The following is a 19,153-nucleotide window of genomic DNA, read 5'->3' on the forward strand; positions in this document are numbered from 1 at the left end:
GCACTCGATCCCGGGACTCCGGGATCATGACCTGAGCTGAAGGCAGTCGCTTAACCAACTGAGCCACCCAGGCACCCTATGCTAACCCAATTCTTGAGCAGTGTAGCCAAGCAATTAGAGAGAGCCAATTGGAAACATTTCATTGTACCTCCTCTCTCTTCCTACTTTAAAATGACCCTGGAACTTACTAATGCTACTGCCTTCTTATGGCTTTTAATTTTTTTTGCTTGCAAAATTATCAGTTATTTTCATTTGGAGCTTTTTTTTTTTTGGTGGGGGCTGGTTAGAAAAAAAATAATCTCACATCTGTGAAAGACTTTAATTTTTTTCTGAGTCTTTTCCTTGGAGGGGCATCTTCATGCAGGAATCCGGGCTGTACACAGGCTGTTACTAACTGGTATCTACCGGCATGGCCCTATCGATTGTTAAAATATTGGTGAACTTCTCATACTGATTGGAGTTAGCTGCTACCCTGGAGCTCCTGACAGTCCCTCCCCCTCCTCATCTGGAAGCCCCATCTTTTTACAACCCAATAATAAAAGGGGGTTAACGCCTGGTCGCTTGCAAGAGCCCTCCCAACCCGCACTAGCCCCGCAGCCAGCAGGGGGGAATCCTGTTTTGTGACACTCCTTCTCTCCCCACCATGCACCCTTTCCTTGACAAATGCTATTTTAAAGATACCAGTCACTTCATAATCTAGGGGTCTGCAAATCTGGTCACCTCTCTCATTTCATAAAGAAGTATTATTCGACACAGCCACGCCCACTCATTTACATAGTGCAGGGCCGCCTCCACGCTACCTGCGCAGAGCTGAGTAGTAGTTGAAGTAGAGACTCCATTCATTGCCCCCAAAGCCTAAAATATTTATTATTTCTGCAGAACAAAAATGTGCTGGCCTCTGTTTATCCATTCTTTAGGCCAGCCGCATGTCTGTGGCATTTGCTTGCGGACTATTCCATAGACTTGGCACTGTTACCTGGTCAAGAGACCTCTGGTTTTCCAGACTTCGGCTTCTCCGTTGGCCCCTCCTTGTGATGCATCCTGCATCACTCTACTGCCATTAATAAATGAAAAAGGTAATGAATAAAAGGGGGGGGCTGGTAATTGTTTTTTTTTTAAACAACTGTCAAAAAACCCTATGAGTATTGCTGACATTTAAAAAAAAATGGTGGTGGTTCTTTATTTGCATGAAGTTTTATGTGGTTCAGAAAGCCCATCTGTAATCCATTTGAGTTAAAGTCCCATTTGTCACAGCTGTCAGGATGGTAAAATATATTTGAAACCTTTTTGCTTTAAGGAAAATAGAAGGCTTCGCTGCACTTGACATTGAGCTGAAGACTTTGCCACTCTGAGGGAAATGTCAATTCTGAGAAAGACTTGTACAAAATGAAAGTTGGACAAAAATTATCCTTAGAGAAGGGTTTTGCCTTTTGCTTAAACAGGATCTATTTTCCCAAAAGCCCACCAGTTCCTAAAACAACAAGGAGTCTTGAGAGGGTTAGGGTTGGGGTCACCGTCACAAGTAGCCTTGACTTCACTTATCCACTTACTGGAGGGTAGCATGAACAATCCCAAATGGCAGAGACCCAGGATTTAACTCAGAGATGTGTTTTGTAGTCACTTTTAGAACAAAGTTTTTATTTATTTAGGCAAAAATGCTAAGTCACCATAAAAAATTCATCAATATAGAAAAGTACAAAAAACTTAAAAAAACCTTCTAAATCTCTGTTTTCACTTTTGAGAAAGTGTGTCTGATGTTCTCGTGCTCCCTTAAATTAGATCCCTTTTGAAGATCTATTTCAGGAGGAGCAGGAAATCTGGCCACTTTACCCAAAGTCTCCCAAAGGCACCAGACGCTCCTTGGCTGCCTTCCATTCTGAGCAATGCCTGTCACAGAAGTAGCTTCAGCAGAAATGTGCATCCCTTTACCTTCTTGCATTTTCTGCAGCAAAAGAGTGGTTGCTTTGGTTGCAAAGGTCATTTTTCAGCTTTTCAGCTCTGTCAATTAAGGAAAGATCCTGTTAGGTCCATCCATGGGTTTAGTTAGATCAGAAGACAGTTAAAAAGTGGCCAGGTGACTTAGGAGAGCCACTCCCGGGGACAGAGGGAGAACTCTACCAGAATGATGGGACCATTGTGTGGCAGAGTCTCCCACAGAGTCTGCAGTGGTGGCCAGCTGGGGCTGTCCATGCTCATATGCCAGGTTGATAGGGCCTCAGGTGAACCTGCTTTCAGTTTACAGATAACCTGACTGTCCCTAAAGACTCTGAAGGCAATATTCATGTTATTATATTATTGCTTCTGGAAAGAGTCCAGAAGGAAGAATCAAGGAGTGAAGGGTGGAGGGAATGGGGTTGGGGAGGTAAGAGAATGGTAGTGACCATTCAGACCTTTCAGTCAAAAAACAAGAAAAGAAAGGAAAGAAGATGTACCCACCATCATAGTAACAGGCAAAAAGAATATTAGAAACCCATATAACAGGCTTATGTCTTATCCTGAGAAAGTTCTACAGGAACTACTTCAGGGGAGATTATTGAGGGCCTGCAGAATCTCCAGAGAAATCTTTAAGAAATGGGCAATTTCTACAGGTCATTTGTTTCCTGAATAATGAGTTTTTACATGGAAGAGTTGGCTTTTTTTTTTTTTTTGAAGAGAGTACTAAAAGAGAATAAGGAATTGTGTGTGTATGTGTGTGTGTGTGTGTTTCCCTCCCTTCTTGTTTCCACCTAGGGTCATCCCCCTCCCTTCCTCCTGCCCTCCCTCCCTTCTTGCTTGCTTACTTTTCTTGCTTTCAGCATGTGGCAGAGAGCAGACTGGCTCAGATCTCATACCTGTAGGCCAAGTACAATTTCTTATTGGATAAAAAAAAGCAAAAGTTCCTTATTTAGCAGAAATGTCTACAAAGGAATTGGCATTCTCGTTTTTAAAAAAAAAACTATGAGAGAATGCAAGTGGGGGGAAGGGCAGAGGGAGAGACTCTCAAGCAGACTCCCCACTGGGCAGGGGCTCCATCCCACCACCCATGAGCTCGTGAGACCTGAGCTGAAACCAAAAGTCGGAAGCTTAACTCACTGAGCCACCCAGGTGCCCTGACCTCCTTTTGATGAGAAACCAGGAATAAGCCTTGAGCACATAATCTGCAGCTGTGGAAGAAAAATCTCCAATCACCCAAGTGTGAGAAGAAAGCAGTTTCAGTCAACAGGTTCGAGTTGAGTTTAGTTACACATTTTTATGTATGTTTGTATGTATGTATTTATTTATTTAAAGATTTTATTTATTTATTTGTCAGAGAGAGAGAGAGAGCACAAGCAGGGAGAGCGGCAGGCAGAGGGAGAAGCAGGCTCCCCTCTGAGCAAAGGAGCCTGATGTGGGGCTCGATTCCAGGACCCTGGGACCATGACCTGAGCTGAAGGCAGACACTGAACTGACTGAGCCACCCAGGTGCCCCTAGTTATGCATTTAGTACTCCTCAGGGTCTAGTTATGTTCAGGGTCAATTCATGTTCCCTTGGGGCTCCACTCTCTGGGAATGTGAATTAGGGAAGAGGCAAGGCAGGTCTCAGTCCAGGCCATTCCTGGTGAGCGGCAGGGGATGGGGAGGGTGAGCTCCAGACACCACAGGGCCACTGTGGACCATTCCCATTTGCTGTCCCTGTACCAGGGAACTCCTCCGGTCTTTAAACCCTTTGGAAGAAATGACCTTGGAAGGAGGAGGTCTCTTTAGTTTATGATTCATCAACTTTGGTGTTTGGGGTGGTGGGGGATGATGAATTCATGGAGGAATGAATGCTCGAGGCAGCTTATTCCGTATTTTCATCACACACGGAGACAATATGGATTTGTTTTTAGAAACTGTCATCAAGCATTGCTAAGCCTGCCCATGATCTCTTTGAAAAGTGTGCTCTTTTGCAGTGCAGCCTTTAGATTGAGCGGAACTTGCTTTTCTGGTTGAAAAGCTGGTACCTTACAAAATGAGGAGCAGAGATGAGGCTAGGGAATTGTATTAGTTAAAGATGTGTTTGGTTGAAAGGCAAGAATAAAACCTGACTTATAGTGGTTTGGACAAATGAGAGTTAATTCATTTTTCTCACCTAAGTTTAGAGGCTGACGACCGCTGTTCTGGTTTCGTGGGTTCAGTGATGTCAGGCTGCTATGTCACTGTGTCTTAGCCTTTCTTTCATTCTCATTGCCTCTCAGGAGCAAGACTAGCTGCCCCAACTCCAGAAGGCATGCTGGCAATCAAGGTACAAAGGCAAGGAAAAGGGTAGTGCCAGCTGGAACGGTCTTTTCTTTACCAGGGGTGCAAAAATTTTCCAGAAACTCCGATCAGACTTCTCTGCTTGTATCTGATCGACTGCGACTCCACTGTGGAGTGACCTCTAACTACAAAAGAGGCTTGGAAGTAAAGTAAGGGTAGGTGTCAAAGTATAATTTTCAAAGAAATTAAAACATGACTCTCATCCAGAATAAGAATGGGTATGTGTCAAATATTTATTTAATCTATTACAGAGGTTAGCAGCGGGGAGAGGTAAAGGTGGTTCAAAAGAGAATTTGAGGAATGATTTGCTGAGATAAGTTTGCTGTGTTAGAGACAAAACCAGCTAATAATCAATAAACCATAACTTTTGGTGTCATCTTCTTGAATAGACAAAATCATTGGCCTCTCCTCTACACCATCACAGAAACGTGGGCCCTCATTAATACTAGAGTAAGTTAAAAATATATTCTCCTGGAGAATGAGTCTGGTGGGGTCCTGTTAGACCATGCTCCAATATGACATTGAAACGACTCGCAGTCACCTTTTTGCCTTATTTCCAAGTTTTGGAGAAGTTTTCCTAGGACAGGAAAGGGGATGGGTGTCTGCTACAAGAATATGTGTGCAGGTGGTATGGTAAAGATTAAAGTTTGCTATTGGGATTTTATGGTTACTTTTGGGTCATAAAAAGCTTTTGATAAGGCAGGATAGATATTCCAAGTACTTTCAAAATCCACATGTAAGTGTGTTCCACTTTTGGAAAATTCAGCACCAAAACCCAAATTTAAAACCGTTAAACTGAGAGGTATATATTTTCATTTGAAACGGATCCTGCACGTCACAGAAGGATTTGCCACCAGGATTATTTCTATTAATAACCACTTTTCTGAATTTATTTAAGATATTTGATTTATAAAAAATTTGACTTACTCCAGCTTTCCAGAAATATATCTCTTGCATGAAGCAAGGTATGCTTGCAATCTAAATTTTATTCTTGCCTAAAGATATCTTTCGGTTTAATTATAGAATGCTTTCTTTAAATTGCATTTGTATGGCTTGCTTTGCATCCACCCCAAATCTCTCAACCAGAAAGATCTTACCAAACGGGTTTCCCAGCGAAAGAAAAAAAAAAAGCATATTCATCTAATGTCTACCGGACTTCTTACACTGTTAAAATTCAGTCAGAATGGGAAAGGTCTCCTTGTATCTAGAGGGAATAAAATAAATTGATTTATGATTTTTAATAAGCATGACTGAGTAAGGAATCATGCCTATATAATTTCAAAGTCATGAAAAGATATTTATCATAATTAAATTTCCCCTAAGAAGACGTTTGAAACAGAGATCAGATGCCAGGCTAATTGATTACACAACTATAGAATAGTCATCCTGACAGTGCCAAGGATAGGACGGTTTAGACTCTGTGTCTAAATATTTAATACCCAGTGGGAAGCAGGGAATTGGAACAAAGGCTGTAATGAGGAATAATAGAAATCAGCTAGAAGGGCAATGGACACGTCCCTATTGATTATGTAGTATGTAAAGAGAAAGAGTGATTAATAGAAACAAGAGACTAAGAAGCAGGAATGACATTTTTTTAAGTGGCCGACAGAAACCACACACTTGTAAAGGTCATGTCCAGCCATTTTGAAATAAAGTATCTGTCTTGAAGAAAAGTAATGTTGCTTTAAAGTGGAAATGCTTTCAAATGGAAGGCCTTATGTTCAGCCAGATTCTTGTGTTCCTTTTAGTCGTAAAATAGTACAGTTTTCAGCCAGGCGAACTTCTCCCGATCAAACCAGTGGACCAAATAGTTTTTATTAGATCTGGCATGGAATTGCTTAAAAGGAAGAGTGGTTTCGGTTTTCTGGGTTCTTACATTTTAAGGCTTTTTCTCATTATGTGGGAATGAAATACCCACAGTCTGGAGAAAAAAAGAGACAAAAGAACGTGGTTTTTCAGTTGGTGGTGTGTTGCCTGGAAGGGTCTGTAAAGGGTGTGGGGGTGACTGAGCATTCGCACGGATTTACGTGCCTTTTCCTGAGTCTTGCTGGGCCGCCCACGTGGTTGTCATTTCCTTCTCTGATCTTTGTCCCGTGACATTACCCACGGCATGATAAATGTGGGCGGCAAGGACTGGGGAGCCGCTGGCCCGGCGGAACCATCTGTCCTTGTTACGCAAACCATCCATTTCTGCCGCTCCACCAATACCGCATTCATCTCCAGCAGTGACCTCTCTTGCACCCCATTACCGGCCTGTGTGTTTAAAAGCTCTGGTACCCCGGAAGGATGTTTCTGGAGAGAGACGCTTCTGAAACTAGCTCCCGGGGAGGGACTTTGGTTCCTGCCCAGTGTCCTTTTTCACTTTCTCATTTACTTTTCCTCTTTCCTTTTTCTCCCTGGAGAGCTCAGAGCACATTTTTCTCCTGAAGGCTTAATTATACTGTCTTGTACTCCACCACTGCTCCGTAGGTGGCTGTTGATTGTAGGACACCCCATTTGTCTTGAGGACATCCCTCTCTTGGCAGCAGACACAGAGGCTGCCATTATTCGCTCCATTACAGCTTAGGACAATGAAATGTGGGGAAAGGACGCTTGCCTGAAGTCGTGTGTCAAGTTGAAGCCCGGGACCCACCAAGAACTCAGGTCTTTTGACTTGGTTGACCGCTCTGTGTTTCTATTGTTTCTGCAACTAACACCCCCCCCCCCCACACCAGTGTTGGTGATGCCCTCTTCTACTGACCTCCCTGCCTACCCATAAAAAGAAGCTCCAAAGACAAATCAGTGTGGTGCACCACCGCCTTGCTCCTGCGGGAGGAAGGAATCACAGAGCAAGCCCAGCAATCAGGTTGGCAAAGCATGCTGGTGAGGCACTTAGCGCGCAGCGAATGTTATTGTGGTTTATAATTCGGTATTTTAAAATGTCAACGTTCTCTGTGATTCCTTCCAAAGAGAGGAGTGCACTGTATACACATCACACGCTGAGACCACTACAAGCATGTGTTGCTCTCCCTAGGTGATAGATTTATAGATTTATGAGTGTTAGCACTGGAAGGGATTTTAGATATGGCCTGAATAATGTGGAATATACTGAAAGCATCATCTCTCTCAACTCAGGCACTTCAATTCAGTTACTGTATTTTAAATTGCAGGCTCTTTTTTTTTTTTTTTAAAGATTATTTATTTATTTTGAGATAGTGTGAGAGAGGAGAGAGAGGATGGGGAGGGGCAGAGGGAGAGAGAGAGAGTCTCCAGAAGACTCCCCAGCGCAAGCAGAGCTGGACGTGGGGCTCAATCTCATGACCTTGAGAGCATGACCTGAGCCAAAACCAAGATTTGGATGCTCAACCAACTGAGCCACCCAGGCGCCCCATTACATTGCAGGCTCTTTTGATTGTAAGGTGAATTTAAGTTCCACTAAGACCTCTAGCTCTTTTTCTCACAGACTACTCTAAAGCCAGTTTTCCCTTATCCTGCATTTTTGCAGTTGAATTTTTAGAGCTGCGTTTACATGCCCTTATTACATCTCATTTTTCTGAACAGTCAAGGTAATTTTGAATTCCTATTCTGTTGTTTATGAGAAATCTTGGGGTCATTCTTGGCTCCTCACTTCTCGTACCTCGTCTCCATCCCATAGGCAAAGTTCATCACCTCAGCCTTTAAAACAGATAGGATGCAGTTATCGCTCATGCGCTTGCCCTTATCACTCTGGTCTAAGCCACTGTCATCTCTTGCCTGCACTAAATGTACAGCCAGTTCCAGGCTTCTCTGCTTCCCCGTAAATGTACCAATAGTCTGTCCTGCTCCGCTGTAAAGGTTAACTGCCTTCCTTCTGAGGGGAAGGGAAAGGGTACAGACAGACAGAGAATGGCAGCCTTCATCTTGAGTCAAATGTAAATATGAAACCCAGTTTGTCGCGTCTCAGCATGAACCCCCCAGTCAGTCGCAGTGGCTTCAGGTCAAGAAGGGAAGAACACAATGCATGTCAAAGGTGCCCTCATCGTGGTGTCCCTTGATTCAGCCATGACTCTGTTTCGGGGGGCACAGATGTTTCTTTTTTTTTTTAATTTTGAGTAATTTGAGCTCATAGCTAACAGGCCAAACAGCATGAAGACTTTACTCACAGTTGCAAATAAAAATGTATAATCAGCGGTTCAGGATGTTACATGAGTGAATTCTCAACACTGTGGGTGAGAGCACCCAATGACCTCACTGAACTGCAGTTTCATGAGTTGGTGGCAAAGAGACAAGTGTTCAAATGTCAGGACACATCAGCATTTCTCAAGACAACTGATAACAAAAAGGAAATGTAAAAGGAGAGAACACCAGGTTCCCTGTTGTCTGCCACCCAATGGAAACCAGATGTCCAGAGCACAGTATAGAAACCTGTCTCCTGGCAACACTGCCACTTACAAGAGGGAATGAGACAGTAGTCATGTGTGAAACAGAATCAGGCCTGGCCGAGAACCGGACGTAATCCAGATAATGAAAGACACATGGTTAGAAACAGACATTGAATCATCAAGAGGAAAAGCTCCATCTCTGCAGCTTTGTGCTCCAGGAGCTGAGAAAGACAAAGCTGCGTGAAAGGGGTCTGACTTGTGTATTTCTCAGGTACCACAGCTGAGTCAGCCTCTGTGTGTGAAAGAAAAACTCAAAGATGAAAGCACTAAGAAAGCAAAAAGATCCTGACTTGTAATGCTTGGGAGGAAGACCATGCATTCAGAATTCGCTCTCCTTGTAAAGGACACAGCAAGGATTTAAGGAAAAAAAGCCCCTCAAGGTTAGCATTAGTTAGCTGTTTGTGATATGAAACAGTGTCAGTTTTCTCACATAATTGCAGTTTTCTCACCTCTCTAGGATCTTCAAATATCTGTAGGTGTTGGTATCGCAAAAGTAGGGGGTAAACAGGCTCACCCTTAAATTGGCAGTTCTGGGGAGAGGGCTCAAGGCCTCATTTATTTTGAGGACTAAGGTTAGGCAGGATATTCCTGCTTTTGAAGTTTATTTCAGGATGTGAAGTGCTTTGTCCACCCCTCCGCCCCGCCGGTCGGTAGTATGTGGTGTGTTGGTCTCGGGGTGGTGGGCAAGGGGCTATTGTTGCTTATTTATTATATGTAGTAGTTGATCTGTTCAATGTCTATTTTCTGCCTTTAGAATGAAAGCTCTAAGAAAGAAAGGTTTTGTGTTTTTTGTTCCATGATAATTCCTATACCTAGAACAGTGCCCTGGTGCGTGGTAGGTTGAGTACACAGTAGATAGTTGCTGAAGGAATGATTGGATTTGTAATAGTTAGGTCATCTACGGATGTGATAAACCTACTCTCTGTGTTTTCTACTAGTTTCTGATATGACATTGAACATCAAGGGCAGAGTCTTTGAGCAGATTAATATTAATCCACTAACTGACAACTCTTGGGGACAGTTAATGGAGTAATTTCTGTCATACTGATGTCCCCACATTCTTGAATATCGAAAGTGTCACAGTAGATGGGTGGGTAAAGGAGACTTCCCTTAGGGCTGGGAGTGGGACAAGACAGCACTCTTGACTGTATTGGCTATTATCAACACCTCATTAGTCAGTTTTGTGAATTAAAGTTTTTTCAGAAACAGTGTAATTTTTTTACTGTCAAAATTAGTTTCATCATTAATTAACCACCTATGATTAATAAGTTACTAGGCTGGGTGTTAGAAATACAAAAATGAAGGGTATGTGGCTTCTGCCTTGAAAGAGCTAAAAGTCCTATGGGAAGAACACTGTAGAAATAATCGTGATCCTGTGTTGAAGGTGCTTACAAGGTGCTAGGGGAGTACTGGACAAGACTGGTGGCTGGGGGACAAAAAAGGCCTCTGTTTAAATTATCCAGATCAGTTGCATTAAGGGCTATCATGAAGGCAGAGGTTCTAGGTACAGAGAAGAAAGGGCAGAAATGAGAGACATCAAAGCATTCAATGTTTGTTTACCCGATACTTGGTGAGCATCTCCTTTATGTAGTCTTCTGGGGGAGATGGACACAAAAATCGGTGCTATGATGGAGGTTTGTATGTATGCTATGAGCTCAAAAGGGAGAGTGAGTGGAGGGTGGTGGGAGGGGAGATTATGGAGGTGATACTGAGCTGTCTTAATATGAGTTTCCCAGATGGACCGGGGGGAAGGCGTCCCAGGAAAAAGAACAAAATGTACTTAGGCAAAGGAAGCTCTGGAAAGGCTGAGTCATCACTACTTGAGACAAAAAAGAAGATAATAAGTAAGCATATGAAAAGATTTAGATGAGTTTAGGGGTGCCTGGGTGGCTCAGTAGCTTCGGGTCAGGTTGTGATCCTGGGGTCCTGGGATCGAGTCCCGCATCAGGCTCCCTGCTCAGCGGGGAGCCTATTTCTCCCTCTCCCTCTCCTCCTCCCCCTTTCCCTCCCTCTCCGCTCCCCCTCCCTGTCCCCCTCCTCCTCTTTCTGCCTGCTGTTCCCCTTGCTTGTGCTCTCTTTCTGTAAAATGAATAAATAAAAATCTTTAAACAACAAAAAAAGATCTAGATGCATTTATCATTTAGGTTTTGCTGCTTAACACACCCTCCACCCAAATGTAGTGACTTAAAACAACCATTTCTTTATCTCATGATTCCACGGGCCCGCTATTTGAGCTGGGCTCAGGTGGGTGGTTCTTCTGGTTTCTGCGGGCCTCACTACTGTATCTGCCGTTGCTCCCTGGGTGGCTGGGAGATGTCTGATCTAGGATGGCCTTGGCTGGGATGACTCATCTCTACCCCATGTAGTGGGCTCTTATGGACTAGCCAAGAGAGTGGGCAGAGTGGGCTCAGTTCTGCTGAGACCTAAGACCAGAACTTGCGCAGCATCACATCAGCCACATTTTATTAGACAAAACAAGTGCCAAAGTTAGGCCAGATTTACGGGGTAGTGATTTAGGGGTATCTCAGTTTACCTCTCGATGGGAGGAGCTTGAAATTCAAATTGCAAAGGGTGTGGATACAGGGAGGTGTGAACAGCTGTGACCCATTTTGCTATTTTCTACAATACACTTGAAAATGGAAAAGAAAGATACTGATGGCTTCTCTTCCTCGGCAAATGAGGATCCTGAGGAAAGTGATAAGTGCTTGGAATAACAGGCTATAAAGAATGGAATAGGGACATGATGGGCAAAATTAATGGCTTCCTGAGTAAGATGGAAGGTCCAGCCGAGACTGGAAACCATCATACGTTGGAAACCAATCATTATGTTTGAACTGTTTTTTTCCTTCTGTCAACTACAATTAACAAAAAAATTCATTTGCACCACTATGACTGTGATGGTGTTCCTCATGACACGCTTGTAGAATGCTGGCCAAGACCAGAGTTGACTCCTATAGCATTATTTACTGATTAGTAGAAATAATGACTTGTGGGTAGATTTTTAGTTAAATTCAAGTCATTCTATTTCCAAGTATAATGGCAACAATGTTTACATTCATTCAATAAATATTTATTGCATACCACTTCTGCACCAGCTACTGTTCTAAGGGTAGAGAATATATTAGTGATCCAAACAGAAAAGAGAACTTCTGTGGAGCTTACATTTTAGTGCAACTTTAGGGGACAGAAAGTAAACAAGACAAATTAGAAGGTGTAGGACATATTAATGAGAGGTGATAAAGAGAAAAATAAAGCAGGGAAGGAGGATATGAAAAATTTTTTTTAATTTGCTGCCAACTTAGATAGGATGGCTAGGGATGGCATCACCAAGAAGACGCCACTTGAGTGAAGACCAGAAGGAAGTATGGAGTCTTAGGTGTGCAGGTGGGGCTGGTTCTAAGACCTTTAGTCCATATGAGTACATGGCCTTTCCTCTGAGTGAATTGAGAAGTCCATCGGGGAATTTTAAGCAGGAGAGGGAAGTGATCTGACAACATTTTGCAGTGATGAGGTGGTGGCTGTCTTGAAATTAGACCTTCCCTTGAGACGCAGAGCAAGGACAGCAGTAGGCAGGTGTGAGGAGGTTGTCACAGGCATGCAGGGAAGTGAGTAAAGTGGGTGAGAAGTGGTCAGATTCTGGACTTTTTTTTTTTTTTTAAAGATTTTTTATTTATTTGTCAGAGAGAGAGAGAGTAAGCAAGCACACAAGCAGGGGTAGCAGCAGGCAGAGGGAGAAGCAGGCTCCCTGCTGATCAAGGAACCTGATGTGGGGCTCGATCCCAGGACCCTGGGATCATGACCTGAGCCGAAGGCAGCCGCTTAACTGACTGAGCTACCCAGGTGTCCCTCTGGACGTGTTTTGACAGCAAAGTCTACAGTCTCCACCTTCAGTGCTTTGACCAAAATGATTTTCAGGACACATCACATAAATGGAACCACCTTCATCCTTGGTTCTCTCATGGAACTTTCTTTATAAGATTTTTAGGAGAGTATCTTGAACAGTCTTTGGTCTGTGGGTGATCCCTAAAATTTACACTTGACAAAAAGCTGTATGAGGAAGGGAGGAAGGTGAGATTGGAGTGAAGGGGAAAAAAGGGGAAAGAAGCACAGGATTGAATGTATGATATGTGCCAGGCCTGGAGAACCAGGCACACGCTTCCCTGTGCTATTAGTCAAGGAGAATAGAATGTTTTGCCAGAAGTATTGCTTTGCTTTTCAGCTTATTTGGCTTTATCTTGGAGAAAGAAACAGGAGTGGTTTGGCTGACTCTATTGCAAGATTTTGAAGATGAGGCCAGGGGAGTGGGTTATACCATTCATTGACAGATATTTGTTGAGCATCTACTATGTACCAGGTACATTGTAGGTGCTGGGGATATAAGGACACTAAGGCACAGTAACAGTCCTCGAGATGCCTGAGTCCTGCAGGTGATACAGATGAGCAGACAGGCAATTTTAATACAGGGCAGTGGGACCCATCGGAGGAATATCTAACTCAGCCTTAGAGTGTCAGGGAGGACTTCCTGGAGAAAGAAGACCAGCGAGATAAGGAGGAATTATTTAGGCAAAAGTGAAGGTGTAGGAAGGTAGTGTTTCAGGCTGAGAGAACAGGATGTGCAAAGGACGAGAAAAGAGAAAGCCTTAAGCGGAGGATGCTGGGGAGCCATAGATGATGAGAGCAGATAATATAAATAGGCCCTCATAAGCCACAAGACATCCACAATATAAGACTTCCATCCTGTTCTGTCCCCTGGCCTGTTTTGTTTTATCTTGTTTGAGCTAGTTGGGTTTTCCTATCTTCTATCAACAAGTGTATTAGAAATGAATCAAGGACGAATCAGGGTGTATTATCAGCCACCGCAGATCCATCACCGATCTTTACAACCTCCGCTCTTAACTGAGTCTAGTTTAGTGTTTGCTTCTATTGTTTATTCTCCATGAGCACGTAAAAATATCACAGAAACACCCTGCCACAGCAGCTTCCAAATGGTGGTAGATAACATGAAAACGAGACACATTTACACATTTTATTGGTGAGTCTTTATCCTTTTATTCTTATTTTATTGGAATCAGCCTCCTCCGATGACCAGGGTGGGAACTGTGCCTCATTTGGGGGCTACAGGCACATAGAGAGTCTGTCTATAAAGACTTGATGAAGGGTTAGGGACTTCAGGTGAAAGAGAAATTGCAAACTTGAGTCCAGTGAAAACTTTTGCGTCAGGAGGAATACTTATCACAAAAACAACAACAAAATTACGTTCTCTGTCCCCCCTGCCCAGAAATTCTCCAGTTTTGGAGGTTATCTGGATTATTGTTCCCCACCCTACCCAAAGCCCCATCTACTAATAAGGCAACAGTCTCAGAGAGGTAGAGCACTTGCCTGAGGGTGCATGCCCAGTCCACTGCTGAGCCCAGAGGCACCATGGTGGGAAGCCAGCCCTCCTGACTTGGAGCTGAAGGTCTGTTCCCTTCATCCTCTGACTCTCACCAGAGGCAGAAATCAAAACAAATGAGGAAAAACAGCAGTCTCAAGATCCTGTGGGTTTTCCTTGGATATGACTACTTGTTCAGAACACTTAGGCAGGCAGGTGTTCTGTTAAAGCAGTTGATTCCTAGACATTTATGCAAAGTTATAAAATAGGGCAAATGATACACATTCTAAGATTAATACAAAGATATTTGAGAATGATTAGTCATTGTACAAAGTGTTTTACTGTAAGTACTCCTTTGGTTTGCTAGTAAAAATTATATACATATGAGTCTTTAGAAATATGTACCTACAAACATCTTTCTCTCTATTTATATATGGATAACAATCTATCTGTCTTTATATCTTTTTTTTTAAAGATTTTTATTTATTTATTGAGAGGGAGAGAATGATAGAGAGCATGAGACGGGGGAGAGTCAGAGGGAGAAGCAGACTCCCCGCTGAGCGGGGAGCCCGATGCGGGACTCGATCCTGGGACTCCAGGATCATGACCTGAGCTGAAGGCAGTCGCTTAACCAACTGAGCCACCCAGGTGCCCCTGTCTTTCTGTATATCTATCAAGATTTATGTGTAACGTTTCCAGGAACCTATCGCATCAAGTGAAGCCTGTTCATAGACCAGGATTCTGTAACTTGCTCTAGCTGTGTTAAAAGGCTCAATGAGAGTTTTTGATTTTCATGCTGAACTCTGCAGCAATTTGCAGCAGGTCACTTATGGTTTATCCTATAGAGTTCCAGCTGAGTGTGTGACTGAGCCAGCAAACATGGGACTTGAGTAGCACATAGGAGACACTACCAGTTGGTGGGGTGAGAGGAGATATGACTTATTCTGTCTTTATAGCACTCTGGTGAGCCTTTCTTATGAAAGGTTACTTTGAATCTTTAGGCTGGGACCTATTCTGTGATCATTACAGCTTTTCAAGTCCTGATATATACTTATCTCTTTAGTAGGGTTCTCTATGTTTTAGAATTTTAACTCTTTATGATGTTGTGATAAGTAGGTAAGCAGTGGGAAGCCACCATAACTATTTCTTCCCAGAGAGTGAAAAAGATAAAAGTTCTTAGTCGTTCTAGACAACTTAGGCCCATGTTAATAGGAATGGATAATCTTAATGTCTAAATAACATTAAGTATTTATACTTTATGTTTATTAAATATGTCTAGGAATTTCTCAAGCCTATAAAAGCCAAGTGAGTTTAAAAAAAAGGCTTTAATAGTATTTACCATCAAAGAAGCAGAAATCCCTTGAAATTAGAATAAATAGATGGGAGGCAGCTACTTCATGAAGAGTAAGATTACAGTGATACAATCAACTGTATTTGTCCTTTTAAAGATTTTATTTATTTGAGAGAGAGAGAGAGCGAGCCTGAGCAGGGGGAGGAGCAGAGGGAGAAGCAGACTCCCTGCTGAGCACAGGGCTCGATCCCAGGACCCTGGGACCATGACCTGAGCTGAAACCAGATGCTTGACCGACTGAGTCACCCAGGTGCCCCCATATTTGTCCTTTTAGACATCAGGAGTTGAATTGAATAATCGCCATTCTGTGAAGTTAGTGAGCTGAGTCCTTTAGCAGCATTAACTCAACTTTCTCTGTGAGTTATCCCATTATCCTGTCAGCTGGTCTAGGTGAGGTGAAGCTTTGGTAATAAACAATGCTTAACGTTTTGTGACTTAATATAACAAAAGGTTTTATCTTGCCCTGGCCACGTGACCGGTGAGGACTGGTGGGAGAGCTCTATGTCTGGTCACTCAAACCCAGGCTGATGGAGATTTCAACTCATTGTGAGCTTCCTGATCCCTAGAACTGGTCAGTGATGTTCTGCAGGGTCTCACCCTGGTAGTTAAATGCTTCTGCCTGGAAGAGACACACATCACTTCTACGCACATTTTATTCGCTGAAGCAGGATCCATGCCCACACCCAGTTCAAGGGGTTAGAGAAACACAGTCCCACCAAAGGTCTGGCAAGAGGAAGAGGACTGATGATATAATTATACCGTAGGAGCACACTGAACTGTGGTTTAATCCTCTGTAATACTTCCCTCTTTGCATTTTTAATAAAGGAAACAGGAAAATGGTATTAAAAGACCAGGTAGGTTTTTCTTTTTTTTGAAGATTTTATTTATTTTTTGACAGAGAGAGACACAGCGAGAGAGGGGACACAAGCAGGGAGAGTGGGAGAGGGAGAAGCAGGCTTCCCGCTGAGCAGGGAGCCCGATGCGGGGCTCGATCCCAGGACCCCGGGATCGTGACCTGAGCCGACGGCAGACGTTTAACGACTGGGCCACCCAGGCGCTCCCAGGTAGGTTGTTTTGATACACCCTCCTTTATTGCTTCTACACTTGAGCTCATACCCATTTCTTTATTTATTAAATGCCCAGAAAACTTAAGTATTGAAATGAATTGTTCATTTTCTAACTACTCGAGTTTGAATGACTCTTTGCCTATAGGGTTTCTTCTAGAATTTTGTTGTTGTTGTCTTCAATGACTTGTGAGTCTCTCACAGAAAAATAACACACTTGTACACAGCCAGACAATCAGAATCTCAAATCTAAAGGCTTCAGCTTATTGAACATGTGCTACGTGGGAAGCACATTATAGGTACTTCACCTAAGTTATCTGTTTTGATCTCCCCAGTAATTCTGTGCAGTAGGTACCATGGTCCCTATTTAGAGATGTGGAAACAGAGACTCATAATAAATAGTTAATCAACTAGCTCAGAGACACACAATTTATGGAGCTGGGATTTCGTCCAAGTCAATTTGATGGGCACATCCCAGCCTCTGTCCACTGTAATTTGCAGCTTCCATGTACCCATAATAATTCTGTAGCAAAACAACTTTTATCATCTCTCTGGGCCTCTGGATTTGCTATTAATATTATATGCGCAGAAAGACCTTCTGTAATGTCGCCAGTCTGACTGCAGCCCTTGAGCTGCATGGGGTGCGGGCATGATTTGGTAGTTAAGAGCAGAGATTTTGAAACCAGCCTAACTGGCAGTTAACCTCTCCCAGACTCAGTTTCCTCCTCTGTAAAATGGGTTAATAATAGTATCTTATCTACCTAATCACTTACAAAGATTCAATGAGTTATGAGTAAAATGCTTAGAATGATACATAAAACGGGGTGTTCTATAATTGCTTTACATAAATAACATCTGTGGCTCTTTGTCACGAGGGCACATAGTTGTGCTGTGGTTCTTTTGGTTGAGGATGAAGTTCAATGTCACTACAAAGGCCTGTGATATGTTTGCCTTAGACTGGAGAAATGGTTTTCCAGACTTTCTTTCTTTTGTTGGATGTCCGACAAGGCAGGTGCTACTAGGACAGTGAGCACTGAGACATCAGAGTTCTTCCCTAAGTCCATGGTCACTGTCATTTGACTGCTTTGACCCTGAGGGTGGCCTGCATAAAGCTAAGAATATATGGAGACTATGAACTTTTCTTATGCCAACGTGAAATTCTTTGTTTTTTTTTTGGTAAGATTTTTTATTCTTAAGTATCTCTACACCCAACGTAGGGCTTGAACTCACGACCCCGAGATCAAGAGTCGCATGCTGTACTGACTGAGCCAGCCAGGAGCCCCCAACCTGAAATTTTTAAAACAGTGAATTCTGGGATGATTTTGATGCCAAGGCTCTGGGACTGGGCATTTTGGAAGCTGGGTTATAGTGCAGGCCAAGCTGCGAGGACTTTTGTGTACCCAAGGAAGGGAACTGACATTTATGAAAGAGCCAACTTTGAGAGACACTGTGTTGGATTTATGTACATAATCTTCTTAAAAAAATCATCACAGCAATCACGTGAAATATGTTTATTTCCCTCATTTTTTTTAGATAACAAAACCGAGGCTTAGAATGATTAAAATATATGCTCAAGACCACCTAGCTAGTAGAGAGAATGGGATACGGTTTGAGTTGTCCTTCACTCCTTCCACAGGGGGTGGTGGGAGTAAAGGTGGACGAGTGTGCTCAATCATTTCTGTAAGTAGATTAGTTTTACGTCAGGGGTTTGAAAGTTGAAAACCACCCCGGGGGCGCTGGGGTAGTTGTTACATTATTAATTTTTTAAACCAAAAGGATGGGAAAAAAGTGAATGTATCTGTCATTCAAAAAGAATTGAAACACAGAACAATAAAGAATTCCCAAGACAGGGTTAGAGAACCAGGAATATCTCTTTGAGGCAGGTGGCAGCTATCCAGTTTTTGACAAGAATGGAATAAAACTAATCTTCAACTACATTTTGTAGAAGAATGTATAGAGGTGATCCACAGTAAGTCTCCATCTATTTTTTGGCTATTTTTTCCCTCACTCATTTCCTTAGATAAATTATACTCCAGACCAGATGCTACTGAGTTGCGTAAATAAAACAGAAGATCATACCCAATTTAGGCACCTGGGGAGGATGCTTCATTGCTTGGAAGGAGGTTAGGATTGAGTTCTTGAGCGGAGGAACTTTTTGGGTCTCACTCCTTTACACGTACCTTGTATGTTATGGATTTTTAATGAATATTTGAAACGTTAAGTGGGTCACGGTAGGAGTTGTTGATGGTTTCACTAGATGAAACAGAATAAACCTCATTTTTAAATCTGCCGATTCTTCCTGTTTTTTGGAATTATGGACAGGATAGCTATTAGGTAAAATTCATAGTCAAGGATATGCAGCTGTGCAATTTGAAAGGTGCTTTATTATTTAACAGAAATATTCTGATTTATATTTTAACCCTTTTTATAGTGAAATTGAGGTAATTTCCTAAGTGTGACCTACATTTGGTATATTTGGAGGGTTTTTTTTTTTTTTGTATATTTGTTCATATGACCACCTGGATTTGGATTTGTGCTATTTTGCTGCAGTGATTGAAACTACAATCTGACTGCACTAAACCTTACATTGCTAAAACCACCATTACCACTGCCACTAACATAGCAACAACGTTTCATTCTTTTTTTAAATTTTTTTTTTTTAAGATTTTATTTATTTGTGAGAGAGAGAATGAGAGAGAGCATGAGAGGG

Source organism: Leptonychotes weddellii, chromosome 9 (genome assembly GCF_054177405.1).
Source record: "Leptonychotes weddellii isolate Sample4059 chromosome 9, ASM5417740v2, whole genome shotgun sequence".
Lineage (NCBI taxonomy): Eukaryota > Metazoa > Chordata > Mammalia > Carnivora > Phocidae > Leptonychotes > Leptonychotes weddellii.